Source organism: Polistes dominula, unplaced genomic scaffold (genome assembly GCF_049000335.1).
Source record: "Polistes dominula isolate Pdom_NZ unplaced genomic scaffold, Pdom_raw_medaka contig_77, whole genome shotgun sequence".
NCBI lineage: Eukaryota > Metazoa > Arthropoda > Insecta > Hymenoptera > Vespidae > Polistes > Polistes dominula.
The window spans coordinates 4132722-4150432 of NW_028301152.1; the positions used below are offsets into that span (position 1 = coordinate 4132722).

At 28.1% G+C, this 17711-nt stretch overlaps 1 protein-coding gene across 4 annotated transcripts in view; it reads right to left on the bottom strand.

The window, feature by feature from the left end:
- Fak (protein tyrosine kinase 2 Fak) overlaps window positions 1-17711 on the bottom strand; it is an 81267-nt gene that overhangs the window by 55273 nt on the left and 8283 nt on the right. Inside the window, exon 1 of one of the 4 annotated variants that reach the window (XM_015316365.2) lies at window positions 1810-2048. The exons of 2 other annotated variants lie outside the window; for them this stretch is intronic. The gene's annotated coding sequence lies outside the window, so the exon portion shown is untranslated. Of the gene's footprint in view, window positions 1-1802; window positions 2049-17711 lie in introns of those variants that run through there. One more of the 4 variants, XM_015316364.2, reaches the window with a different exon arrangement.

Genomic DNA, 17711 nt, shown 5'->3' on the forward strand with positions numbered 1-17711 from the left:
ACTGTACATATTAAAAAATATCTAAACATACATCTACTAAAATAATTTTCCCAACGTAATATAATATTTTAAAAGTATTAAACTAAAAAATAATTTATTATTCGGATATTATTCATTGGTGATTACTAACGATCGTAATATCGTACGTATCAAAAAGATTTAATTACATTCATGTAAGATAAGAGCTATCATAGAATAATAAATTTTCAAAATATAATATGAAACTTTGAGATTTCAACTTAAAAAAAAAAAAAATATTCATTTGAGTTGGTAATTATGGGGCTAATGTAAGTCATAGAATTACAAATACAAAAATTAATCCTATGATTTATTTTAATATTAGAATTATTAATATTATAAAATAAATCATAGAATATCAATTTTTGTATGTTTTGTCATTCTTCACTGCATAACCACAAACACATTAATCGAATAATCTTACTCGTTTATACAAATTCTAAAATATATCATTAAAATTGATCATTTTATTAAAGTAACACTATATGCATAACATTATAGTTAATTGATACATATTTCTATAAATTGTATGCAATACATAAGAAACATACATTAAAGCACGTTTCAGTTTATCGACTTCATGCCAGCCATTCGAGAAGCATACGTACATTGTGTCTTTGTCGACACGTCGTGAAAGAGAGAGAGAGAGAGAGAGAGAGAGAGAGAGAGAGAGAGAGAGAGAGAGAGAGAGAGAGTAAAATAGGCTTTCATAGCTTCACTAAAAGTTTGTCATCGTGTTCAGAAAGTTGTGCGATAAACGACTCGCACCATGAGGAAGTGGTATTTATCGAAGATCTGATAGAGTCGTGGTACTCTTTCGCAGGAGGGTCTTCACTTCTCTCTCTCTCTCTTTTTCTTTTTGTATGAAAAGCACAAGAGGTAGGAAATCGAGTTGCTTTCTGGAAGAAGACGATAAGTGCCCGAGGGAACGTGCGAAGAAATTTCGAAAGTGTATTATCGCACCTTTCTCCTTATTTTGTTTGAAAAATATTAAGAGAGAGAGAGAGAGAGAGAGAGAGAGAGAGAAAAAAACAACAAAAATAAAAAGAACAAGAGGAAAATTCAAATTTCAGTTGAATATAAGCAAATTATATAAGATTGTAAACATAAAAGAATAATAATAATAATAATAATAATAATAATAATAATAAGTAACGTATTATCAATTCGATAATTACTATCAATTAATAACTTAAACAATTAGCAGGTTACTTCATTTTAAAATAATAAAATCGTAATAGCTCGTTTCTTAGCCATGTCGACAAGACTAATTAACTTGTTTTTCGTACAACAGGAAAAACAGATAAATTGATAGAAATAAAGAAATAAAGAAAGAGAGAAAGAGAGAGAGAAAGAGAGAGAGAGAGAGAGAGAGAGAGAGTTTCTTCTCACCAAATTAACGCCACTTTGTGCGCACGAACGTACGGAAACTAACCAAGTAGATATAAAAATGATGGTAAAAATACGACGAATTATTTTCGGAGCAAACCGTAGGGCCAAGTTGCACCAATCACGAATTTCTCCATCCTAACTCTTCTACGCTTTTATGAGACTATACATACGTCATCAGCATAACACCATTTAATTCTTCGTCGTGTCTATCCACGCGACTTATTAAGACACCCATCCAAAACTCCATCGATCTTGATTTCAAATGTCCAATTAATATAACAATTTCTTTTTTATTTAACCTCGATATTCACCAATCTTTTCTCTCCTATTCTTTTAATATAAACAAAAAGTTAAAGAAAAAAAATGATCACGTTTAAAGAAACATATATTACCATTCACCTAAATTAACACTTTTCAAAATTGTTCGTTCACCACTGTTGACCGATGACTAAAACAACAATATTTAATCGAAATTGTTATCACTGTCTAATTCTTTCGATCACTTATAAATTCTTTTATTTTCTTACGAGATATTAAGGACACGATATACGCGAGAAAATGATAAAAGGGATATTTTAAAGGAAGGAGAAAGGTTTGTGCCGTTTCTTCCTTGTGTCGATGCGAGTAGCCTTGCGGCGAGACAGCAACTGTCTTCTCTATGAGAAGCTACCGTGTCCCTCGTCGCACACGACGCACTCACGCACTTCCCCCCCCCCTTTCCTCACCATCCTTCTCTTCCTCACTTGCTCTCTCACACTCACTTACTCACACACACACTCTCTCTCTCTCTCTCTCTTTATATATATATAAATATCTTTTCTTTCTTATTCCTGCCCTCCTGCCATCACACATACACAAACACTCATATACACTCGACCAGACTCGTCTCCCACCACCCTTCCAATCTTCTCTTTCCATCATATTTTCTTGTTTCTATCCATTCTATAAGTTATTCTATTTCACTCTATTTATTTCTATTTGCATATATATTTATACATTTTGAAGTCTATTTGTTTTCATTCACCCAATAGTTGGTTTTTTTTTTTACTTCTGCGTTTATTATAGTATTATATATATATATTCATATATAATACATCACTGTGCCAATGATTATGACAATGAATTTAACATGAATATCGAACAAAATTTACTTTATGATTCATTTTTATTTTAAAATATAACAGAAAAATATATATATATATATATAGACTTATTATTAATTAGTCCACTGCCATAATTACTAATATATATATATATACAGGGTGGCTCACCACATTTTACCATTTCGATTTACGTTTTTATTATAACGCGTAGAAGACAATGTTTCACATGGAGTTGAATGGCTTTAAAAGGGGCTCATACTGATTGTACTTTTTTTTTTTTAGGTGGACGTGTCAAGGACATATGAAGGTCATTAATGTTTTTTTAATGGAATCATATATTTTTTATTGCATCATCTGATGCTCTTTCATATTATTTACAAAAAAGTATTAACCTATTTATGTAAAAAAATTATTACTTTAGGAGATATTTTAATTTTTGTCTATTTACAAAAAAGATTCAATATGGCGACCATTTGCATCAGAACACTTTCTGAATCGAGAAATTAATGACTCATTAACGTTTCTTAATGTATCTTATGTTATTTCCTTGCATTCATTGACGATACGATCCCTTATATTGGCCATTGTAGTCGGAGGCTCAGCGTAAACTTTATCTTTTAAGTAGCCTCATAAGAAAAAGTCGAGGGGCGTTAGATCTGGTGATCTAGCCGTTATAATAAAAACGTAAATCGAAGTGGTAAAATGTGGTGAGCCACCCTGTATAATATAGTATATAATATGGTACATAATATAATAATATAGTGTGATATATTACATTTGTATAGATATATATGTGCCCTACTTACAATTTAAAACGATTGATATTGTCTTGTAATGCAATGTTTTTATATTTTTATACAAAAAAAAAAAAAACATGTTTTAGGTAATTCAACTTTGAAATTAGTGTGATATCAATGTTACTGCGAAAAAAAAACTTGATCTTACATGAGCACACCTAGTCATTTAATTTTGATTATAATTATCAGAACTGTTAATGTGTACAATTTATTTTATATTATGAGAAACAACTGATTTTTGTTCTGTACTTATTATAATATTTATTTCAACAAAAATGATTTCTTTTTTTTCCTTCTATATCTTCTTATAAAACTTTCCTTCTCACTCTTTCTTAATCTTCTCATTCGTTTCCCTCTTTTTTATAATACTTCACATACTATTATCTCGTTTCATCCGACATAATGAATTTTTCTTCCTTACGTTTCGGTTCAACGAATTGATCGTGCAAAGAAGAAGAACAAGAGTAAATAGGACGAGAGAAAAAGAAGAATAATTTTCTTACGCCCTTATATTTCGCGAGGGTGGTCAGAAAGTGATCCACGAGACGACGGAACGAGTTTGTAACAGGTGTTAGTGCATTAACCTTCCAAGTATATTTCGAGCACGTGCAAAGAGAAAGAGAGAGAAAGAAAACTCGCATACTCGTTCATTTCTGCAACAGCCGTGAGAACTATGCTTATGAATAAAAATGTTCTCTACCTGCTATGTGTTCAAGTAAGAGTTCTACTATTTAGAATTATTTTAAATTTTTTAAAATAAGACAAAAACTGACTTACTACCACAACGAGAGCTTTGAAACATTTTTTGTACAAAAAATAAAAAAAATAAAATAAAAGAAGAAGAAGAAGGGGAAAAAACGAAAAAACGTTTGGGTCACCTGAAATCACGAGTATTCTTCGTCCCTTTCAAAAAAAAATACAATAGCACCCTCCTAGCGTATTTTTTCTTTATTTTGTCTTTCTTTTTCACGAAAAGAGAAAAGGATAGGAAAAAAAATAAACACTAACGATCTTTGGCATCGCGAGGAGCAAGGGCATAAACGAAAAAAGGGCCACCTCTCATTTTACTTTTTTTGACCAGTCAGATGGCCCGTTTGGGGTGAATCTATTGTCACGCGAAAAAACCATAGAAAAGAGATTTTTTACGACTGTAGATAACATCTAACGCACACACACACACACAGAGTCACGTATGTTTTCTTAACTTCTTAAAACTTTATTTAGGTTACACGAACATTGAATTCGAAATGATATCAAATTTTAAAATGATGGATAACGATTATTTCTCTTCTTATACATTCATTATTTCGATAATTACAAAAAACATTACGTTATATTCAAACACGTTTGTCTAATAATTATCATTTCTTTTCTTCATCGCCTTCATATAACAATTTAATTGCCATTTTTACATAATCTATATTTGTTATTATTTCTCTTTTCGTCCCACATTAAATTATAATAAAAAAAAAAAATATCAAATATTTTTGATAATAATGTTTGCGTCATTTTTCTCTTGTTCATTCTGTAATAAAATAGATAAAGGAATGAATGCCTTGAAAATTGATTATATATGCTAAGGTTAATGTTCGCTAAGTCGACGTTATGTAATGTTTTCTTTTTTAGACAGGGACAAAATGGATTTAGGAGGGTTAAGGACACACCCTTTTCAATTTTATTTTTAAACAGGCAAACACCCGTAATATTATATGAGAAAAAAAGTATAGACCAACATAAGGCAATTTTTATTTAGGACAGTGACGCACGCGTAAAAAGCGATACATGTTACACGTGTTTTGACGTAACCCTTAACCCTATAGAAAGCAGAAAGATCTCCGAGTACATCCGCCCTTAGTCCGTTAATCGGGTCAACCTCGTGGAAAGTGAGAAAGACAGAGATAGAGAGAAAGAGCTTATCGACGAAACGAGCGAAATAGTTATTTGGAAAGAAGCCAAGAAACCAAAAGACGAGGATCAAAATCGTAGTGGTATGTAGCAAATTAGAAGGACATAAATGAATAATTTCTCTATTTTCTATATAAAAATATAATAATTATTTATAATTATTGTCAAATAAAAAAATATTCAACTTATTCTGATAAATTATTATTTCATATTTGTAACATTCTTAATTTTGAAATTGATATTATCGTTAAATATAATATAAAATATATATAAAATTAAATATATAATAATATAATTAATATTAAATAATATAAAAATAAATTATTTTTATATTTAAACATTATAAAAATAAATATAAATGCGATTAGATTAAAAACATAAAAAAAAAACTATTAAATAAATGATATATTCTTGTCAAAGTATTATCTCGATAGAACAATCTTACTTTCATTTGTATATTATTATTATTATTATTATAATATGATTTTTAAAATGAAAAAATTGATGCAATATATTATAATAAATTTCTATTTATTTTTACAAATTGTTGCGAGGTGAATAAAGTAATATATATAGATATATCAAGGGTTTAGTGAAATTTTATCGATTTTATTGTTTGATACTTTTGTCGATAATAATTTGTCGAATAAAATGAAATAAAGAAGAAAATTTAAAGAGAACGATTGCAAGAGATTGTCCGAGCGTGTAGTCAGAGTTATTCCTGGTATTTTCGAATGGGTTCGATGATCTTTCTCTTTCTCTCTTTCTATCTATCTTTCTTTCATTTGCTTATACCGCACGCTCGAACAAGTTACGCGAAAGGGAGAGAAAATGCAACGAAATGCACGCTAATAATTGTGTACGTATCTTAAAATTGAATTACGCTAAATAATGCGTACTTCCGTTGGTTCACCCTCGTCCGTGAGAAATTTCACTTTAGAGATAAACTACCGAACGTGCATATACATATATAAATACATATATAGGTATATGTGAGCGTGTGTATATACATACTATCTGAAGAAAGGGAAAGAGAGATCTATGATTTTGAAAATATATATCCCATTACTAACAGAGTTCTTAGAAGTAAAATGTCTTTTGATATAGAGACATGAAAGTTTAGTGAATCATCTCATAAATAAACTTATGAATTTTCTCTACTGCATTCTTTCTTTCTTTCTTTATTTCTTTCTTTCTTTCTTTCTTTCCCTATCTATTCTCTTCTCAACAGAATTTAGATTTATTTCCAAGTTAAGATTAAAATGATTTTTATCCTTACAGTGTCCCTAAAAAATATTTGGTGGTCACTAATGTAAGTATGATAAACATTTGGTTTTTGTATTCCGTTTATTTATAAAGCAATCTTCCTATTATTTTTACCAATAGGTCATTTATCAATCTTGGTAAAGTTATATAAATTTACTTTAAAAATTTGTATTGTAATTACAAAAATTATTAAAAAGGAAATAATGTCACATTTGTAAGCACACAAAATATTTTATTCTTCCTCGCTTATTGTATATTTTATGAGAATTTGATATGAGAACAAATAAATATACGATTCGATTCTCTTTCCCTTTTTCCATCATATCAAAGTCGTTTTAATATGTGGACCACACACATACGAATAGAATATCGAAAGAACAAAAGCGAAGAAGAGTATGATAAGGGAGAAAAAAAAATTATCGAGAGAAATGAGATCTTTCTGTCTCTGTTTTGCTTGTTTTTTCTTTCTAATCTCCTGCTGTGTTTCATATACTCGTAATGGCTGCATGTCGCGAGAGTATGTCAACACAGCTGTTCAGAAACCTCGAGGGCTGCAAGTTTTGATCCTCTCGAATGCGTATACATCGATACCTCTATCGATATCAGTCGTATCGTCGATGCATGGGAACATGTAAATGAAAACATTTCTGCTCAGGCAGATGAACGACTTTTTTTAAGCATTTATTATTTTCTTTTGTTGAAATTTATCTCTTACATAATGTATACGTACAATTGTCTTGATTCTTTTCTAGTTTTAACTTATCATTCGTCTAATTTTGATTTCCAATGAAAATTAATTAATTTAAATTCATTGAATTTAATCGTATATTCAATAAAGGAATAAATTACGTTTTCATTTATAATTAAAATGAATGTTATTCAAATGTTACGAAACAATTTATATTTTACGTATTAATTAGAGATTTTCTATTTAAAATTATAATTTGATAAATACCTGAACCAATATATATATATATCTTACTTTATATTTTATTATGAACATTTTATTAATATATCATATCCTGCATTATTATATTTTAAAATGTATATTTTTTGTATGTAAAAAATATAGGACAATTAATTAGAAGTTAAACGTAAGAATAAATTTCATTACTCATATAATCATCCAAGTTTCGCATGAATCAATATGATAAAAACAAAAGTTGAACTTTTGATTCGTTAAAGAAAATAATTTCGATCATTTATGGAAATCATGGGGGAAGAGGAAAGGTCAAAAGTGCAATCTCAGCGTTGCGATTTGTTACGCGTTGGAAACGCCAGCGGAATCGTCGGCCTTGATCGCGGACGTTGATTAATTATTTATTAGACCATAGAAAGGAAGCGGTCCGTATATAATCGCACAATGATGAATTCGCTTCAAATCGACTTACCCGATAACACGGGATAACAAGGGACTACCACCGAACGTCTTTTCAACGAAGCCGAGGGGACGATTAGCGATGACGTGAAGCTTCCAAGATTAATAGCTTGAGAGCCTTCCAAGAATCTATTGGATCTTACCTCGAACCACATTTTTTATCCTTTCCGTCCATCCTGACCATTTTCTTTTTCTCTCTCTTTGTCCTTCTTTATCACCATTTAATATTATAATACTCCATGTCGTTTTAATGAGAACGAACGTCATAATCCTATAACATTAATTATCTTTAAATCCTACGGAACAATTTTATTGCATTTTACTGTACAAAGAATTTCAACAATTTTTTTGAGATTAGTCAAAGTACCGTGGAAAGTTAGACTTTATAACTATCTCTTATTTATGACGAATAGATATATCATATTTAAAAGTGATAGGATATATTTTTTAATGTCATAATAATAAGCATTTCTACGCGATGATGCAGATACAATGAGGGGAAACATTTTATTTCAAAGTTTTTGAAAAATGTTAATTTAAACGATTATATATTTGCTTGCGAAAGAGACTATCTCTTACTTATATTGAATAATAAATTTTCATAATTATTTGAAATAATTTTCGAACAAATTAGAAATATGTATAACTATATTTTCCAAATTTTGTAATAGAAACATTTATTCTTTTATTTATTAATTCTATTCGTTTTTTCTTTGATACCATTTTGAAAGTATTTTTCCATTTAAATAATAGTTAGAATCGAGACAGTAGGAGAACGAATTATACATGATGATACTCGAGGACGAATGGTCGAAGCACTCGAATTTAAGTGATTCTAGCACTTAAAGAAGAACCAAGAGACAGAAAAGCTCGCGAATGAATCACGACTCATCGAGTAAGCCGAGGTGGCTTCGAGGGTCGATCGATGGCTGCCAAGAATTGCCGTTCATTTGCAATAATGTTCGTCGCGTGCTTAAATCAGCTCGCCAATGAATCCACTTTGTATCACAGTTCCTTTTTCTCTCTCTCTCTCTTTCTCTCTTTTGTGATTAACTCACATGGACAATTCTCTTATCGACTTTCACAACGCACTTTTATCTCTCATCCAGTCTGTCACATTTCCGACATTTCTAGAATCCTTCAAAATGAATAAAACAATCGAAAAAAAAGACCTTTAATTTATATTATTTGTTTTTAATTTATATTATTTAATTATAAATAATATAAAATAATATTATATAATAATATAAATATAAATAATAAAATAATAATTTTATAATAATAAATTTTATTTTATTTATTGTCTATTCAATTTGTACACATTTTTTAACAAATCGTCGATCTTTAGTTAAAACAATATGAGATCACTTTGCTATTTTATTTTATACAAAATTAAACATCATTTGTATATAATTTTTAATTATTTTTAAATGCTGTCAGAGTTTATTCATGATATTAATAAATTCATAAATTTTTGCGTGCAAAAGTTTGAGTAGTTTTGTATTTTTTATTTTTACTATTATTAGTAAAAGTATTTATATATTATTTTTTAATATTATTATTATTTGTATTCGTAAAATTAAGGTAAAATTGAAGAAATAATATATATATATATATGGTATTAATTATAGAAATAAATTCACTTTTATCAGAAAAGAAGTTATGAAACGAATGAAACATAGACTAGAATTATCGTATGTCATTCAAACTGAAATTGAATTTTATTTGAAATTTTCTATAAAGGAAACGTCATCGATCTATAACTCTGTTCTACAGAATCATAAACTTTCCCACAGGCAAGAATAAATTTCTTAGGAATAAAAGAAGAAATAGGAGTAGAATGTGGTAAAATCAATCATACTGGTATTTTGAAATTGTATAACTTTTTTTTGTTATCTATTCTTTTGTATTTGTTTGAATACTCCTTAACATCAATATTATTCAAAATAAAGAAAAAAGAAAAACATAAAATTACATTTAAAATATGATCTTTTACATTTTTCAAGTTGTTTATAAAGAATATTAGTTCTCATTATAGAAATCAATTAACTTTTAACAATAAAGCTGATGGTACAGAATAATCTTATATTATTCGTATAGAAATTGAATTCCATTTGAAATTTTCTATAAAGAAACGTCATTGATCTATAACTCGACCCTACAGAATCCTAGATTTTCTCACAAACAAAGAATAAAATAAAAAAAAAAACTGATAGAAATAGAATGTGGTAAAATCGATCTTGTTGGTATTTGAAAATTCTTCATCGATTATCGTCACCAGGTATAAGAGAATTCACGACGATACTTGGTCGCGTCGAGTTTTTCAAGTTGGCGACAATACTCCTCTTGGTTAAGTCACTGCAAATAAACCACCACCCACGATGACCGTAACCGCGACAACGCGGGAATAGTAAAAGAAGACGAAGAAGGGAACGAACAGACGAAAAAGAAAAAAAAAGATGTGGTAATGGGAGGAGGGGAAGAAGAATAAGAGCAAGAAAGAAAAAACGAAGACGAAGTTACCAAGGCGCGAGCACTTTACGCCAATTTGCGATCTCGCCGTACTGAAAAGGATGTTCTTGATAATGATATGGAAAACGTTGAACCTTCCGGATAAGGTCAACTAACTCAACAATGGTTTTCTTCTTCTCTTTTTTTTTTTTTTTTTTTTTAAATGACCAATCAAAATGTTTCAAATATTTTTCTCAATTTTTATTAAATTTATCTTCTTAAATTTACGTTACATATTAAAAGAATGATATAATGAAATTTAACTTGGAAGAAAGTTAACAAATCTTATATAATAAACGTTTTAATTTATTCAACAAATACTTATAAAGTATTTATCTTGATTATGCAACAGACAAATTTGGGAAAAAATTCATTTGATTTCTTTGATTAAAATTATTATTTATTAGATTAAACGAGAATTTAAATCAAAGTAATATGCAAAAATATGTAATAAAAGCAAACATTAAAAAAAAAAAAACTAATTAAATTCTGAAAGTTTATTATGCGTTACTAATGATCATTGAAATTTTGAAAGAATGATTGAAATAATAAATTTAATGGGGGATGTAAAGTAATTTGAAAAATATATAAATTGATCAAATCTCGTTCGGTTATACTTATGTTAGTTAACATTAATAAAAGAAACACGTTAAGAGAGAGAGAGAGAGAGAAAGAGAGAGGGAGAGAGAGAGGTGAAAAAGATAATACATGACATGAGGGAGCGTATAAAATGTAGTAGCCGAGAAATGTAACGGCCAAGATCGTACTTTGAAGCGAACCATTTGCATCCCTTTGATTGTGAAATAAAAGGAACTCGCGAACAGTGTCTGAGTTGGACAGCTTGCACGCATATGTTGCAACGCGTTCGAGCATGTACATACACTATGGAAAAACGTTCGCTCTATGAGATCCAACTTCTGAGCCTCGAGCGTTCTTTTGCCTTATATGCATATGTATATGTGTATGTATATATAAGGAAGCCATAAAACGTAAATATTAACGTCGTTAAATATACGCAAAAATTCATACAAATCCCTTTGCGCTGTGACTACTAACTTAATTGGTTTTTAAACTTTTATCATTTTCTTTTTACCTGTACCATTTAAGTCGACAAAAGAAAAAAATAATCATTATTTATGTTCCCATATGCGCATAAAGTTTATTTCATTAATATTTAAAAAGATTTATTTATTTTTTTTTTATATACATATATATGCATATATTCTGTTTTTTATATACAATTTTTAAACGTACAAATACATTTAGAATAACTTTAATAATATTGTATAAACATTTTGCGCTGACTATCTATTACCGAATTTAGTAAATAATAGAATACGTTTTTTTTTTTAAATTGATTATATTATTAACACTTATAAGTCTACTTCTTCTTCTTCATTTTAATAAAATATTAAGAAGAGAAAAAGCTTACGTGGCTTCCTATGTAACGATAGATGCAAGTTTACAAAAGACGCAGGTGGATTCAGTCGTTCAGTTATCAAGATATCGTCTTTCCATTAGACTTCAAGACAAATAAAAACGAAATATTACTCTTTTGGCTAATACTTGCTAATACAAAGACGAGATATTTGATTTATAATGAATTTTTTAATATATATAATAAAATATTATTAAACATTTGTAAGCATATCCTACATATTAGATTGATCTTAAAGTTTTTATTCTAAATAATTAATTACTACATTTGAATAAACAAAATTATATAAATAATATTTATTTATTTGTAACACATTTTATATTCCCAAGAAAAGTAAAGTATATAATATAAGAAAAATTGTGAATTTTGTATTAATTATTTTTTTTTCCAGAGCCAAATTTAATAAAATTCAACAAATGTTTATTCTATTACATATGTAAAGTCGCTTCCAAAAATATATTTATGATCTGTTAAAGTACTACTTACGATCGTAACACAAAAAAATAATTTATTACATAAATACGAACTAACTTTTAGGGTGAACTCTGTATCTACAAATGTTTTGTATACATACAAAAGGACAAATGCTTAAGAAATTTCCAACATTCTAGAAAAAAGTCTCCAGTTTACATATTATAGGACTAAACGAAGACGTGTATACATACAATGCATGCGCGTATACACACACACACATATATATATATATATATAGAATACATACATGTATACATACATACATATATGTATACATATATGTTGTCATGAAAAGGGGAGTGAAAAGGAAGAAAAGAGTTACGGTGGCAGGTAAGATCGTGGGAGAAACGAAAATAAATATAGTGGAGAAGGAAGTCAGCTTGCTAGTAGTTGTGGTACTGATGATGGTAGTGACGGTGGCTAGTGGTTGGGACATAGAAGAAATTCTCTTCTCTCAACTGGTAAGCGAAGAAGAAAAAGAATAAGAAAAGAAAAAGAATAAGTATAAAAGGGGTCCGAACGTAATAAGTGGCTCGAATGTCTGAATAGCTGCACGAGACAGACTCGTTGCGCTCTCGTTCCTTCCTTTTTCTTATTCTGACTTTGTAAAAGAAGTGGGGTAGGACAGTTGGAGGATCAAACAAGTCGATTTTCTCTTTCGTCGAACGATAACTGAGAAGAAGGTAGACGTTAACTCGCTCAACTATACTAAACTTTAAACTACCTCTTATTATTGTACAATAACAATAAATAAACATTATGAAATTATTATAGAAATAAGATATATATATATATAGTGTAACAAATTTCAGCGCTAGATATTAAAAAATAAATCTCATTATTCTACATTATTATAATATATATATATTTTTAACTATATATTTAACTATATATATAAACAAATAATTATAATTATTCAGTAATAAATATTATTTTTCCTTTATTATGATTAAAAATTAAAACAGATCTAACACTTTTGTTTTTGTCAAAATACCGTGTAACAAAAAAGTTTAACATATATTACAAATTTTGATATAATAAGTTCAATATGCATGCGTATTAGATGTAGCAATTAATTCGACGCTTTTTAGATCAATTTTAGTATTTATTTATAATCATCCATGTGTTATACTTCAAAATAGTCTTCATTATTTTCGATGATTGTGGTCCATTTTTCAGGTAACTGTCAAATTCCTTGATGAAAAAAAGGTGACGATTTTGATAGAACGAATTTAATATCAAGAGATCGAATTTATAGTTGCACCTAGTATATCACGTTTGATAAAATTTGTGACGCATTATTAATTAACTAGTAGTTTATATTACGAGTATATATCATTAATAATATAATCTTTAGAAAAACATAATTGATGTCCTTAGTTATCTAGGATAATCATTGACGAGTATAAAATCCAATGACTTTACTATATATAAAATAATCCCCTATAATTATTCCTTTCTCGTATACCGTAATTAAGGACTGGAAATAAATGAAATGTGTACGATATTAATCACTCGATCCATATCGAACGTGCAAACGTATAGAGTTCATGCTCCTCATGTTATAGTCATATGGAATATTCGCCAATAAGCATCAGATTATTACAATGCGTAATTAAAGATCTTTTCTCTCTTTCTCATTCTCTAGTTTCGTTTTTCTTCTTCGTCATGTTGAGAAGGAGAACGTATTCGTGATTAATGGAAGTGGAAATTAATCGTGCTTCCGTCTTTCTTAGTGGATGTTCGGTCAGAAAGTTAAAGAAGACAAGCCGACGTGCTCTGGTAATGTTCACATGTTTAAACCTATGCATATTATACTTACTACATATGTATGTGTGTATGTATGTACAGGGTGTTTCATCTAATATAAATACTTCAAATACAAATAAAAATCGATAGAATAAAAATTGAAATATACAAGATTGTATGTTATCTAATTGTAATTTTAAAAATATATATGTTTCATTTTATTTTATGTTATTCAATCGTTAACATATTGTATACGGGATATTTTTGATTTGATTACAGGATTTTAAAAAATATTTATAAAATATATTTTATTTATATAATATTTTAAACCGTGGTAATAATAATAATATACATTATATTAATTATAATAATATAATTATTAATTAATATAATTATAATATTATATTTATATATAATATAAATATAATTAAAATATAGTAATGTAATAATATAGTGTGATACCGTTTAAAAACTAACGATCTATCTTTAAAAAACGTCTTGAAAAAAATATATGTGCATATTAGTATGTGTCCTACATATAATGTGTTAATGTAATTCTATTTATTTATTTTAATTGTTTTCTTTTTGAATTGCATTATTTTGTATTCCTTGTAAATTTTAAACGATAAATCATTAATATTACTATCGTTGTTGAAAATATCACTGTTAAAATTTTATAGAAAAGACTATATTTAAAGGAAGAAATTGTTTTATTCGAAAGAAGCAATATCTTGCTTAATATATGCATTTTTGGAAATTTGAATTTTTGTAAATATTTCAAAGTTTCCAAATGGATTGATATATTTTTATTTTCATAATATTATGACTTATAAAAAGACGAATTCTACGATATTAACTTGAATACATTTTCGGATGGGCTTAATGAACGATTTCTTTGTTCTTTTTATCACTTTTGGAACGATAACAAACATGCACATAGAATTCTTTGTCGCATGTCTTCTAACATTGGGAGAATATTAGGTTCAAATGTGTCGAAGTTAATGTGTATCATTTTAAATATGTTTAAAAATATATTCTTTATCGAAATAAATATTAGTCTTTTTTGTTTTTTCCAAAGCTATTTTTTATTTTTCAAGAATATTTAATAATTGGCAAATTTGTATCCGTGAATTTGTTTTTTTTTAATTAAATTATAACATAATTAAAATAAAAATATTAATAAACATCTATAAATTTTGCAACTAATAAACTTGATATAAATTCCTTCATTAATGAAAATATCACTACCTTTGATCTGAATAATTTCTTCGATTAAAATATTGTTAAATTATCAAAAATAACGAATATATTGTATTTCAAATGTACAAATTGGAGATTAATATAGAATTAATAATAACAATAATAATAATATTACTTCTTTTGATCCAAACAATATCTTCAATTAAAGTATTATCGTATTATCAAAAGTAACGAAGATATTGTATTTCAAATTAGGGTTTGAATTAGATGAAACACTCTGTATATACATACACAAGTAGCATATATGTATGCTTGTATGATGTTTCTCCTTCTCCTTCTAACGGGTACGGCGTTAATTACCGTGGCAAAATGACTGATATCATCTTGGTAATTCATACGAGCCACCGCGAACTCTCTAGCAAATTATTTCCACGGGAAGTGTGTGCTCGCGAGCGCAAACGCGTGTTCACGTTCACGTCCATGTTCTTGAACCCCCGTTGATAATCTCTATTGTTCGAAATGAAAGTTGTTCCCTTTTTTTTTTTTGTTGAACGGTTGTTTCTTTCATTGTTATTATTTTATTTTCCGTCACCTTATTCCTTCTTTCTTATTTTTTTTTTTTCATCAAGACTAATAAATACGTAAATAAGATTCGATGCACTGCCGTTTTAAAATTCGAAATGAAAGGATCGATGCAAACTCTATTACGGACTTTTTTGAAATATAAATGTATCGTGAAAAGTTTAAATAATGTTTCCACACGTACGTGCAAAAAAGAATTTTCCAAATGAAAGGAAAAGAAAAGAACCCCCTCGATGGACATACATTGAATTTATTTTATACAGATCGAACGTGCTCGGTGTAAAAAAAAAAAAAAAAAAAAAAAGAAAAAACAACACAGAAAAGCCATGTAAAATGAGTATTACAATCAAATTGTGATTTTATTTCTTGAAATACGATAAAAATACAATATTTAGTCAATTCAAATCAAATTTAAACTAAGTAACTAATGACGGGAAACTAATTTAAAAAAAAAAAAGTAAAAGAATTATAAACTCAAATAAATTACCTTGAACAAAATAAAATTCAATATAAAGTGTAAAAACGTTAAACCAAATTAAAGCAAACTTATGTAAATTTTTATCTATGAAAAAATTGTTTTTCTTTCATTGCAATATCGTTACATTTTATTAGATAATTATTAACCCTTTGCACTCGAGGGCTCCGCTACGGAGACAATAAAAAAAATTAAAAACTGCAACAAATTGAATTCAGTTTACAACATATATCAACGATGATTTTTCTTTTAACTATGCATATGTCATTTATTTATAATACGTGAATATTATTTTTTTTTTCTATTGAAATTGCTTTGTAAATTGTTGATAATATGTAAAATGAAAAATATAACTTCGAGTGTAAAGGATTAAATGTAAATCTAATGTAAGATGATAATTAGGCATAAAATTATTTAAAGACAAAATTAAAAGAATTAAAAAAAAAAAAAAAAGATTACTTTGGTTATTATTACTTACAGATATGATCAAAAGCATTATAATATTAATCGAGAAGCAGCATTTTTTTGGTTGAAGAATAACAAGCTAATGAGGATATAAAAAAAAAAACGTTGAGATAAGATAAAAAGATCTATCGCAGAGGACAAACATTGTGGACCATGACAATGGTAGGTGCGCGTTGTCTGCGAGCTTCCGGTTTCGAGTATGAAAATAAAGCTTGAGCGCTACCAAGCGCTTCGTGATAACGAAAAGTCGCGTCGCGAGTTCCATTTCTCCTTCTCTATTCTCGATATACGAGTCATTGTACGATAATATAACAAAAACAAAAAAAAAAAAATAGAAAAGAAAATACAAGTATAAACACGCTAAGAATAGAAAGAAACATAAAAGGACAAATAAATAATTAAATAAATAAGTAAAAAAAAATATATATATATATAAACAAATAGAAAAATATCAAAAGGATGCAACATAAAAATCGTGATTGTAACTTCCCGTTTGGTTATTCGACATCAATGAACAACAAACGTGGGCTATTAATCGAGCGTCGGACAATCGCGTGACCGGAAACGCGTGAGAACCGCTGTGACACCGAGCGTACGCACGTAGGCGTAATACCGAGTTTCCAGTTGTACAACTCGCCATCCTGATTCCTATACACAGCTCAAAAATCTTTACTTTCATGCTCAAATTTTTTAATTAAACTTACTAAACATCTTTCGCTTTTAATCTATTTTTAATCTTTTTTTTTTTTTTTTTTGGAATTATCACTAGAAGAGAAATTAATTTTTTTCTGCAAGAAGACTGGAGGAAAGTGAAACGAGATTTTGAAAATATCAAGTTTGTGTGTTAATACAATAGAATGATACAAGCGATTTTTAAATTTGATTTGCTTGATAAAATAAAAAATGTACTTTTTTTTTGTATGTTATCAATCATTTTAGATTGAAAGATATTCGATGT